Consider the following 10418-nt stretch of genomic DNA (forward strand, 5'->3'; position numbering starts at 1 on the left):
CGCGCAGGCTCAGCGGCCATGGCTCACGGGCCCAGCCGCTCCGCGGCATGTGGGATCTTCCCAGGCCGGGACACGAACCCGTCCCCTGCATCAGCAGGCGGACTCTCAACCACTGCACCACCAGGGAAGCCCCCCCATTTTAATTTTAACCTTCAAGTAGATATGTATTGCTATCTCATTATAGTTATAATCTGAATTTCCTTGAACACTAAAAATGCTAAGCATATTTTTAGGCGATTATGTTCATTCATATTTCTTCTTCTGTAAAGTTACTCTCTGCATCTTTCATCCATTTTTAAATTATGATCATTTGTATTCTTATTGAGTTATGAATAAGTTCTTTGTCAGATTTGAATCGTTGCCTTTTCATTTCCTTAATGGTGTCTTTTGAGCAGCAGAAGTTATCGATTTAAATTTTATTTTTATTTTATAATTAAACATTATTAGCTAAACTGAGGAAGTGAATTTTACATTCTCTTTTTAACTGTAATTTATATATTATTAAATAAGTTTCACTTACCTTTTTTTGGTCAAGAAAAAAACACATCTTTGTTGAATGTAGTAGCATCATTAGAGCAAATGTCAATGATAAAATGTATCAAAAAAAATTAAAGGCCAAATATTTTAACTAGTTTTATTCAGAAATATGAACTCACATTACTAAGTACTATTTTCTAGACATAATTTATAGTGAAGTGTTGCAACCACAGTGTGCTTTTGGGGATCTGGCTAATGAAGCAAAAAACTCATCAAAACTCAAGTGGCATTTACATAAAAAAACATAAATGAAATCAAACCCAAAAATAATTCATTGAAAGAACATTGACTTTAAAAAAGAACATGGAAGGGCTTCCCTGGTGGTGCAGTGGTTGAGAGTCCGCCTGCCTATGCAGGGGGTGCGGGTTCGTGCCCCGGTCCGGGAAGATCCCACATGCTGCGGAGCGGCTGGGCCCGTGATCCATGGCCGCTGAGCCTGCGCGTCCGGAGCCTGTGCTCCGCAACGGGAGAGGCCACAACAGTGAGAGGCCCGCGTACCGCAAAAAAAAAAACAAACAAACATGGAAGCAAATAAGCAAATGTTAAATGTTTCAAATATAAATGTTAAGTGTTTTGCTGGCTTCTAGTAAGTGGTACATCAAGTTGCCAAGACCCTATATATATATATATATATATATATATATATGTATATATATACACACACATATATATATAAACACACACATTCATACAATTTCTAAGAGTGAAAACTTTAAACTTCATCAGTGATTTTGTTTTGGAAATATTTGGTGACTCTACTATATTCAGGTAGTGGCTAATGGTAAGGAAGACCAGCTCATAGGATAAATACATACATTGTCAAAGCAAAGATATTGCTAACATGGCAAATTCCTTAGTGGAAGTAGATTAAATGTGATAGTGATATGAGGGAAGTATTCTTTTTTCAGTTTCATTGCCAAGAAATAGAACTAACTGATCCATATGCAATTATAAAAACTTACACAGACAACAGGCCTTGGAGTTTTAAGTGTTTTTACAAATTTGTCCTGATGGCACAGATGTAATGACTGAAAAACATTCTGGAGTAGCTAGCCAGATAAAGAAGCTTGTGCCAGATTGTAAGTCAGCATAGTAGTTTCTCCATTGAAACTATCTTGCTATGAAAAAAACGTTGGCTGAACCAAAAGCTCAGTTTTATGATGCATGGGAATGTGTGTAATTAAAGATTGCAAACTGCAAGTGTTATTGTGTGTTGTGGTAAGATGACTATTACGGGAAAGGTTTCTCACAAGAATATTTGATCTACAAAATGAACTCTTTGTGTTTCTTCAAGAGTGGAAACCAGCTTGAGCTCAAATTTTTAAAGATGTGAAATGAACATCGAGGTATCTATACTGTTTTTTAATAACCTTAATATTTCAAAGCATGGAGGAAAGACCTAAAGAAAATTTATAATATTAGAAAAACAGATTGTCTACATACTGTTATGACAAATTCCATGATTTTCAACAACTATCTATAAGCTGGGTAAGTATTGATATTGAACATTTGTAGAATTTACTGCAGATCACCTTATGAATTAATATTCTGAGCTTGGTTCCCTACCAAAGAATCACCTACTCATGAAATTCATGGATCTAGAATCCATCTCATTCATTAGGAGATGGTTTCAACTTAAACATAAAGTAAGAAGGTAAATTCTTAGAATTTACTACTTTAAAAAGATTGAAAATGGAGCTTGAGAACATAACATCATTTGCACCTTTTGATATGGAAGTTAAACATGAATATCTAGAAGTTGCTGACATTGTTTTAAAATCTCTTTTCATTCCTGTCAACATATCTCGGTGAGATAAGTTTTACTGCTAGAAGTGTCATTAAAATAATCACAGAAACAGTTTAGAAATATATTATCCCCTGCAAATACCATGTAATCAATTTAACCTAGATTAAATAAGTTAATAACCAAAAAAAAAAAAACTTATTTGACACATAAAACAATTTTCAATATTGATATATACAATGTTTGTTCATAGCATACATATACACATCTAGTATGGAAATTACCATTTCATTCATAACTCTCTCTTCTCTCATCTCCTTTTCTTTTCTTTTCCTTTTTTTTTTCTTGCAAGCCTATTCTGGAATCAAGGAATCACGTCAAATGCACTTTGTTTCTCTCCTTGGACACAGTACTCCCCTAAGAGACTTCTTGAGACAATCCCTCTATTTATATGTTTATTTATTTACTTTTTATCATAATATATAATTTATAATTGCATGGTGAGATGAAAAAAATGCCATGAGTGGAAGAGAAATTTTTAATTTTCAGATTGTCAGAGATACTAAATTATACTACAGGAGAAGTCTTGTTACAGTGACATAAGAGAATGTATTAATTATCTATTGCTCTCCAAAAAAATTTATCATAGACATAGAGGCTTAAAATAAAACACATTTATTAGCTCTAAGTTTCTGTGACTTAAGTTTCTGGGCTGGATCTTCAGAGTATCTCACAAAGCTTCATTCAAGGTGTCAGCCATGGCTCAGGCCCACATGGAAGCTCAACTGGGGAAGAATCTGCTTCTAATCTCAAGTAGTTGTTGGCAGGATTCAGCTCCTTGTATGTTATTGGACTGAGAGCCTCAGCTCTTTGACGGATGTTGGCTGGAGGCCACCCTCAGTTCCTTGCCATGTGGGCCCCTCCAGTGTGGCAGCTTGCCTCACCAAATCCAGCAAGAGAGACCACTAGTGAGATGAAAGTCACAATCTTATTTGTCTAAACATGGAAGTAACATCCCATCACCTTTGCTGCGTTCTGTTCATTAGGAGCAAGTCACTAGGTTAGCCCACACTCAAAGGTATGGTGTGAGTATCAGGAAAAGAAGATCACTGGGGGCTATCTTAGAGTCTGCCTGTCAGAAAGTCTATCCTTTCATGAAGGCCTGGTGAACAGTAATTCAGAGTCAACAAATTATGAGGGAAGAAGTTGGTTCTGGAAGAAATGAGGTTAATTCATTAAGGATATGCTTAGAGAACAAACTTGTGCAGTGAGGCTCCTCCCAGTGGACTATGTAGATGGAGATGTTGACACTTCTCATTTTTTCCCCAAGACTAAAACTGGGTGACTAGCTTTTGTTACAATTCATTAGAATTGAAATGTAGGGTTGGTATGTATGAGTGCTCAGTCTTCCATCTTCAATGAGAGGCTTCAGAGATACTCTGGAATCCTTTCCTTATGCTTGATATTTAGCAAAGAAGCTAAATATTAATTTTTAAAATATTATCAAATTCATAATATTGTTTCCTCATAGTATTTTCCTTATGTATCTATTTTCATTTATGCAAGGTTTTTTTTAATCTTTCAGTTCATATTTAGAAGGTTTTTTATTCATAGGCTATACACATTCCTTGCAATTTTTTAAGTAAGATGTTATCTTTCCATTGCACTTATGAATAACATTTTCTTCAGTATGTTCTCCAGTATTAAATAATTATTACTGGTAGGAAAGCAACTACCTTTATTCAACACTATAGTGTTTATTAATTATAATAATTTTTGAATTATTTATTTGTGGCTGGTAGGTATAAATATCTCCCAATATTTATATTTATATTTATTTATCTACTATTTCTTATTTTATTGATTAGGACTTTAAAAGTAAAATTTCTGAAAAACTGCATTTTAAATTTGTTGTAGAAGTGACACCTCAGCTTAAATGAAGAAGATTCTACTCATTAAAAACAAGTTATTTAGCAAATAATACTTGAAATAATTTTATTATTATAAACTAGATGGGCTCAATGGTGTTCCCATAAGCATTCAAGTGATTTATTGCTCCAGCTATCCTTCAGCATTCTTTCTGGAATCCTAAAGTCATTTGCACAAAACATAGGTAAATGATTGTGCCACAAAGTAAAGATTTGGTCTAGGAAGTAAACAGTAAGTTCCATTTCTTAATGGTAACCTATTGATGGAGATTCTTGTCAATTGCTAAATTAAGCTCATATTTTATTTTGAAACTTTTTTGTGGTCAAATATGGTATTTCATTAACTTTGGGAAAGATATATTTAGATCCTTCCACTCAAGCTTCCATTTTAACAGAACCTTTTTCCAATGATCTGTTTATAATTTTAAATTATATATACGACTATTTGTATATATGTCTTATCTCCCACACTAGATTCTATGCCTCTTGCGTAGCTGAGTCCCAAAGAGCTAGAAAAGTGTCCTGCACACAACCAGTGTTCAATAAAAATTGGTAGAAAAAATGAAATGAATGTAATACAATGATTTCAGGTTATTTCATTGATAACTATTTAAACTTAGAGTTTCAGTTTAGACCTACATTATGTTTAATGAACCATGTTATTCCTTCTTTAAACTGAGAAAATGCATTAACATTTCTTCTCATTCCATGAACCTGGAACTCAATAGCACATCTCTGGCTTTGTAAACAGTAGGATTAGATTGTCATTTGAATGAGCTCCAAGTTTTCTTGTGCTAAATGTGACAGCTTTGAATACATTTGTACTTCTCTGATTCACTCACACCGTGGCAATATAACTTGGCAAGTAGTAATTTCCAGAGTAATAAACAAAATGAGAATTCAGAAGTCTACAAGGCATACATTGATGAAAATGACATTTTTTGTTTTTATTCACACAAGTTAGTTTTCTCTGTAAAAAATAAACTCGAGGAATTGGTTTGGTACTTACAGTAAATTTCCTCCTGATATCATTAAAATTGAGAAATATTTCAATTTCAAGTATTGCACAGAAAAATGCGCCAATGTTTAGTTATAATTAGGGATAAATATGCTGTTGGAAACTATCAACATTTTGCCCTTATTCTAATTCAACCTATTTAATTAAGATGTAAATGAAAGTTTCCATAAATGTTTCTTTATCTAATAGTTTTTAAATTCTATTTAAAAATGTACTCACAGGCAGAAATAAATATACTAGAAATATAGCAGAGTCCAAATGACAAGAATGGCCATGTATGAGCATATAATCTTGTGCTTAAATTTAAGCTATATTTAAATCCAGTAACAGAAGAGTTGTAGACATTTCTAACTGTGAACTTTGGTCAAATTAATTACATCTTTTCTGTCTACTATTTCCAAGGATTCTGTGGATGTATTCACCAAGCTTTTGATGATACTGCATGTTGAAAAGCTTTGAAGAAAAAAGAAACTTGTCAGAAACATTTTGAGCTGAGTATGTATAAATAGGATTTTAATATCTATAAGTGTAAGTTTTAGAAATCCAACTAGCCTATTATCTACATGCTGATTCATTAATTAATGCATATTTATTGACCCCCTTATTGAACTCTTGCCATTTGTGAATTGTGTGGCAATGTTATCAACATCTTAAGCAGAATAAGACAGAAGAGTAACAGGGCTGGGGAAACAGTGCATAAAGATGGAAATATGCTTTAAGTTGGTTTATATGACACACTGGCAGGTGACATCCAGGAGGCAGCCTCTCATAGTTCTCAGAAGCTTCACTTTTGAATCAAGCAGACCAGAGCTAAATTTTTGATTTGCTGTCTATTAGCTCTGTTGCCTATGACTATTTACTTCATATCTCTGAGCCCTTTTATGCAAAATAAGAATTGTATCACATTCGCTAGTTCTATAACGTAAGTATCATATATTTGAGGGTTTATTATGCATCAGGGACTACTTTGCATTATTTTATTGATAATGATGAGGCTACTCATGGAAATAGAAATGGCTATGATTTTGCTTCTGCTGCTGCTGATTTTTCCATTAGGATAAACAGAGGTGATTTTTTTTTCCGGGGGGTGTGTTCCAGATTCCAAGACAGGATTAAATATACAAGTATTTTAGTAAGGGAACCATGTGGGAGAGTAAATAGTAAGAATATCTAGGATGCTGAAAAATTTGCTGGCCATCATGCAAATATGATCCCAAGGCAAGGAGGTAGACTATGTTAGTATCTAAGGAATGTTCAGCTAAGTCCTCCCACGGTCTCAGAGTCAAAGTCAGAGGAGTTCTGTTTTCCAGGAACACATCTGCCACAAGTATCCCTGCCATGTCCAGTCACTGGGAAAGAACTTACATGAAGCCTGGCTATGATGGATTTCAGAGTGCAGAAGTTGGGCCTTTGGTTAATTATGCTCCCTGTAGTTGGAAGGCTGCAAGGCTCATTTCCTATGGCAGCCCCACACTTAGAAGGGGTGTGTTGAATGGATTCAATTGGGGACAGGTTAACTACTCAGGGTTATTTAGGAGAAGCAAAAATGCCTATTCATGGCTTCGCTTTTATAGAAATCCCAGCAGAGTAGTGTACCCATTCATTTTAGACTCAATATTTAACCCATTTCTGTTTGAGCCAAAGTCAAACCTACGTCCAGTACATTCACATTCTTTCCAAAGAATCCCTTGGAATTGTATAATATGTTACAGTTTAGAAAAGTGGTTATATTATTTATCTGTGCTATTTGATTGCCATAAAACCTATGAAGTTGATGGTGAACAGGATGTCATTTGAAGAAAACAAGATTCAGTGAGCAACTGGATGGGAGTAGGGGAGGGGTTGGTGAGTAGAAGGTCTAGGCTACCAGGGACTTGCCTTAACTCCAAGCCTGTTGGTGTTTCCAGTGGCCCAGTCTTGTCTAGCAGCTGCAGTACTCCAGAAATGCACAACAAGTATGGCAAAGATAAGGTTTTAAAGATATCCTCAATAGGTTATATTGTCATTTGAGCTGGTGATGGCACAAAGGGGAGGGAAGAGTCAGACAGTTTTCCCATCTGTGTGGCCGAGAGGGTAAGACCACAAATAAGATATGAGTAAATAGTTAATATGCTTATGCCCCTCAGTGGGGTCAATTTGTAGATTCATTACTAAATGTGTTTTTTAAATTTATTTTTGGCTGTATTGGGTCTTTGTTGCTGTGTGCAGGCTTTCTCTAGTTGCAGTGAGCGGGGGCTACTCTTCATTGTGGTGCACGGGCTTCTCACTGCAGTGGCTTCTCTTGTTGCGGAGCATGGGCTCTAGGTGCGCAGGCTTCAGTAGTTGTGGCACGTGGGCTCAGTAGTTGTGGCTCGTGGGCTCTAGAGTGCAGGCTCAGTAGTTGTGGTGCACTGCCTTTGTTGCTCTGCAGCATGTGGGATCTTCCTGGACCAGGGATCCAACCTGTGTCCCCTGCATTGGCAGGCAGACCCCCAACCACTGCACCACCAGGGAAGTCCTAGATTCATTATTTAGAGGGAGATTTTACTGAAGGCTACAGGAAGAAGCACATTTGTTATAGGAGCAAAAGTAGAGCAGGTGTGCAGGTGAAGTCTCTAGGATTTCAGAGCTTGTTATTTCATGTTTGAAAATCAGGGTAATCAAACAAAATATGTTCCTATTGTTATACAAATGTATCATTTCAGCACATCTGATGTCAGCTATGGAAACTGTAAGAACGGTGTAGCTACTCACAATGGTACCAGACTCATGTAGAAAATCAATCCTATAGGATATACAACCTTAGCTACAAGTTGACACATATGTATTTGCACATAATAAAAATAACTGACAGTATAAAGATCATTTAAAGCTCTTTTTAAAAAAAAGTGTTTATTTATTTATGTGGTTGCACTGGGTCTTAGTTGTGGCAGGTGGGCTCCTTAGTTGCAGCACATGGGCTCCTTAGCTGCAGCACACGGGCTCAGTTGCTCCATGGCATGTGGGATCTTCCAAGACCAGGGATCGAACCCATGTCCCCTGCATTGGCAGGCAGATTCTTTATCCACTGCGCCACTAGGGAAGTCCTAAAGTTGTTTTTTAATCCACTTCTATTTACTGGATGGAAACAAATTTGTTTAGAATACCAAGAGGACTAGACACTACTTAAATATACCAGAGGTATTCAAATAGGTCATGGTGTGGAGACTTTCTCATGACTGCTATCAAGCTGGCAAGCAAATACAAGGTTTGCAAATAAATGTTTGCATTATGGAAACAACAGTAGGAAAGCTAATTCAGAAAAGTTTAAACTTTCTCTGAAGGTTTCACAAATATGTTGTCCTGCTTTGTTCTGAATTAAGTAAATTAAATAATAAAACACATAAACTCACACATCGCCTGGTTCCATGGATGTTCTTGCCAGCTGTTGTGACTTTACTGAGTAATACATTATCAGTGTTATAGTGTATTTGTGATGATGAATAGCACTGTTACATAATTAGAGCAATCATGTCCTGATGATATATTAACTCAATAACTCAGTAGCAGGCAGAAGAAAATGATTTTAGAAATTCTGATTCTACATGATTATTTTTAAGTACATTGCATATAACATTTAAGTTGGCTATACTACAATCGCTCAACAAAAAAATATTTTTATCCAATGCTTCCATTTTACAATTGAGAATCATTCAGGGATTGGGAAAAAGGATACAATTTAGTCCTGGCTTAACTATATTTCTAATTTTCTAAACCTGAATAATTATTCTGAAACTCAATTTTCCCATCTGAAAAATGGAGATAATAATAGTTGTCTCAGGGTTTTATTGTAAGGATAAAGTGAGTTTAGGAGTTTGGGAGGATTTGTAAAGAAAGATGCAAAGACAAGATAATTTAGTGCTTCTGGATTATGGCATGGGTTTGATATCTGGCTCTAGAACTTGCCAGCTGTGTTACTTTAGGGAAATTAATTAACTTCACTACACTTCAGTTTTTTCATCTTTAAGAGTTACTACTTGGGATGTTTATGCAATTTAACTGAGAAAACATTTATAAATTTCTTAGAATAATGCCTCTTCAATATAAATGTCTATTAAATAAAATAAATTATTTTAAGTTTGTGACTCAATGTATCTTGATCACTGTGGTGGTTAATTTCATGTGCCGGTTTGACTGGGCCATGCGGTGCCCAGATATTTGTTCAAACATTATTCTGGGTGTTTCTGTGTTTCTGGGTGTTTTGCATGAGTTTAACATTTAAATCAAAAGACTGACTAAAGCCAGTGACTCTTCCTAATGTGGGTGGGCCTAATCCAATCAGCTGAAAGCCTGCATAGAACAAAAGGCTGACCCTCATCTGAATAAGAGGGAACTCCTTCTGCCTGATTATTTTAGTGCTGGAATATGTTTTTTTTCCTGTCTTTGAACTTGAAACAGTGGCTCTTCCTGGGTTTTGAGCCTGCCAGCCTTCAGACTAGATATAAACCATCAGCTTTCCTGGGTCTTCATCTTGCCAACTGAAGATCTTGGGACTTGTCAGTCTCCATAACTGCATGAGCAAATTCTTTATATTATCTTTATCTATCTATCTATCTACCTACCTACCTATCTACCTATTTATTTACAGTCATCCATCTGTATCCAGGGGTTCCAAATCCACAGATTCAACCAACCACAGATCAGTAGGTGTATCACGTTTGTGGATATGGAACCCCTGGATCAGAGGGCCTACTGTGCTATGCCATTTTATATAAGGGACTTGAGTATCCCAGATTTTGGTACCTGTGGTGGGTCCTGAAATCAATCCTATGTATCCTATTGGGACCGTCTCTCTGAAGAACCCTAGTATACTCTTAAATGTGTCTCTAACAACTTCAATGATAAAGATTTTGCTTCACAAAATAAACACAAAGCTAAGCTGAACATAAATGGTAACAAAGTATGTATTAAAAATTACATTATATTATTCTTACAATGTTAGAATTTAAATAATGACTCTAAAATGAATGATCTATACATTTGTTTGACAAATTATTCGTCAAATAATTTAATAACTTAATTTTCTGTTTGTCATGGAGTATCTGAGTAGATTCAAATTTATATAACCTTTCTGCCATGTCTGATTGAATTTTATATCGTATATAGAAGAGGCCACAGACATAATTATTAGGTAACCGCTTCATTTTTGTAAATCACTAGTGATGCAGCTTAG

Source organism: Lipotes vexillifer, unplaced genomic scaffold (genome assembly GCF_000442215.2).
Source record: "Lipotes vexillifer unplaced genomic scaffold, Lipotes_vexillifer_v1.1 scaffold763, whole genome shotgun sequence".
NCBI lineage: Eukaryota > Metazoa > Chordata > Mammalia > Artiodactyla > Lipotidae > Lipotes > Lipotes vexillifer.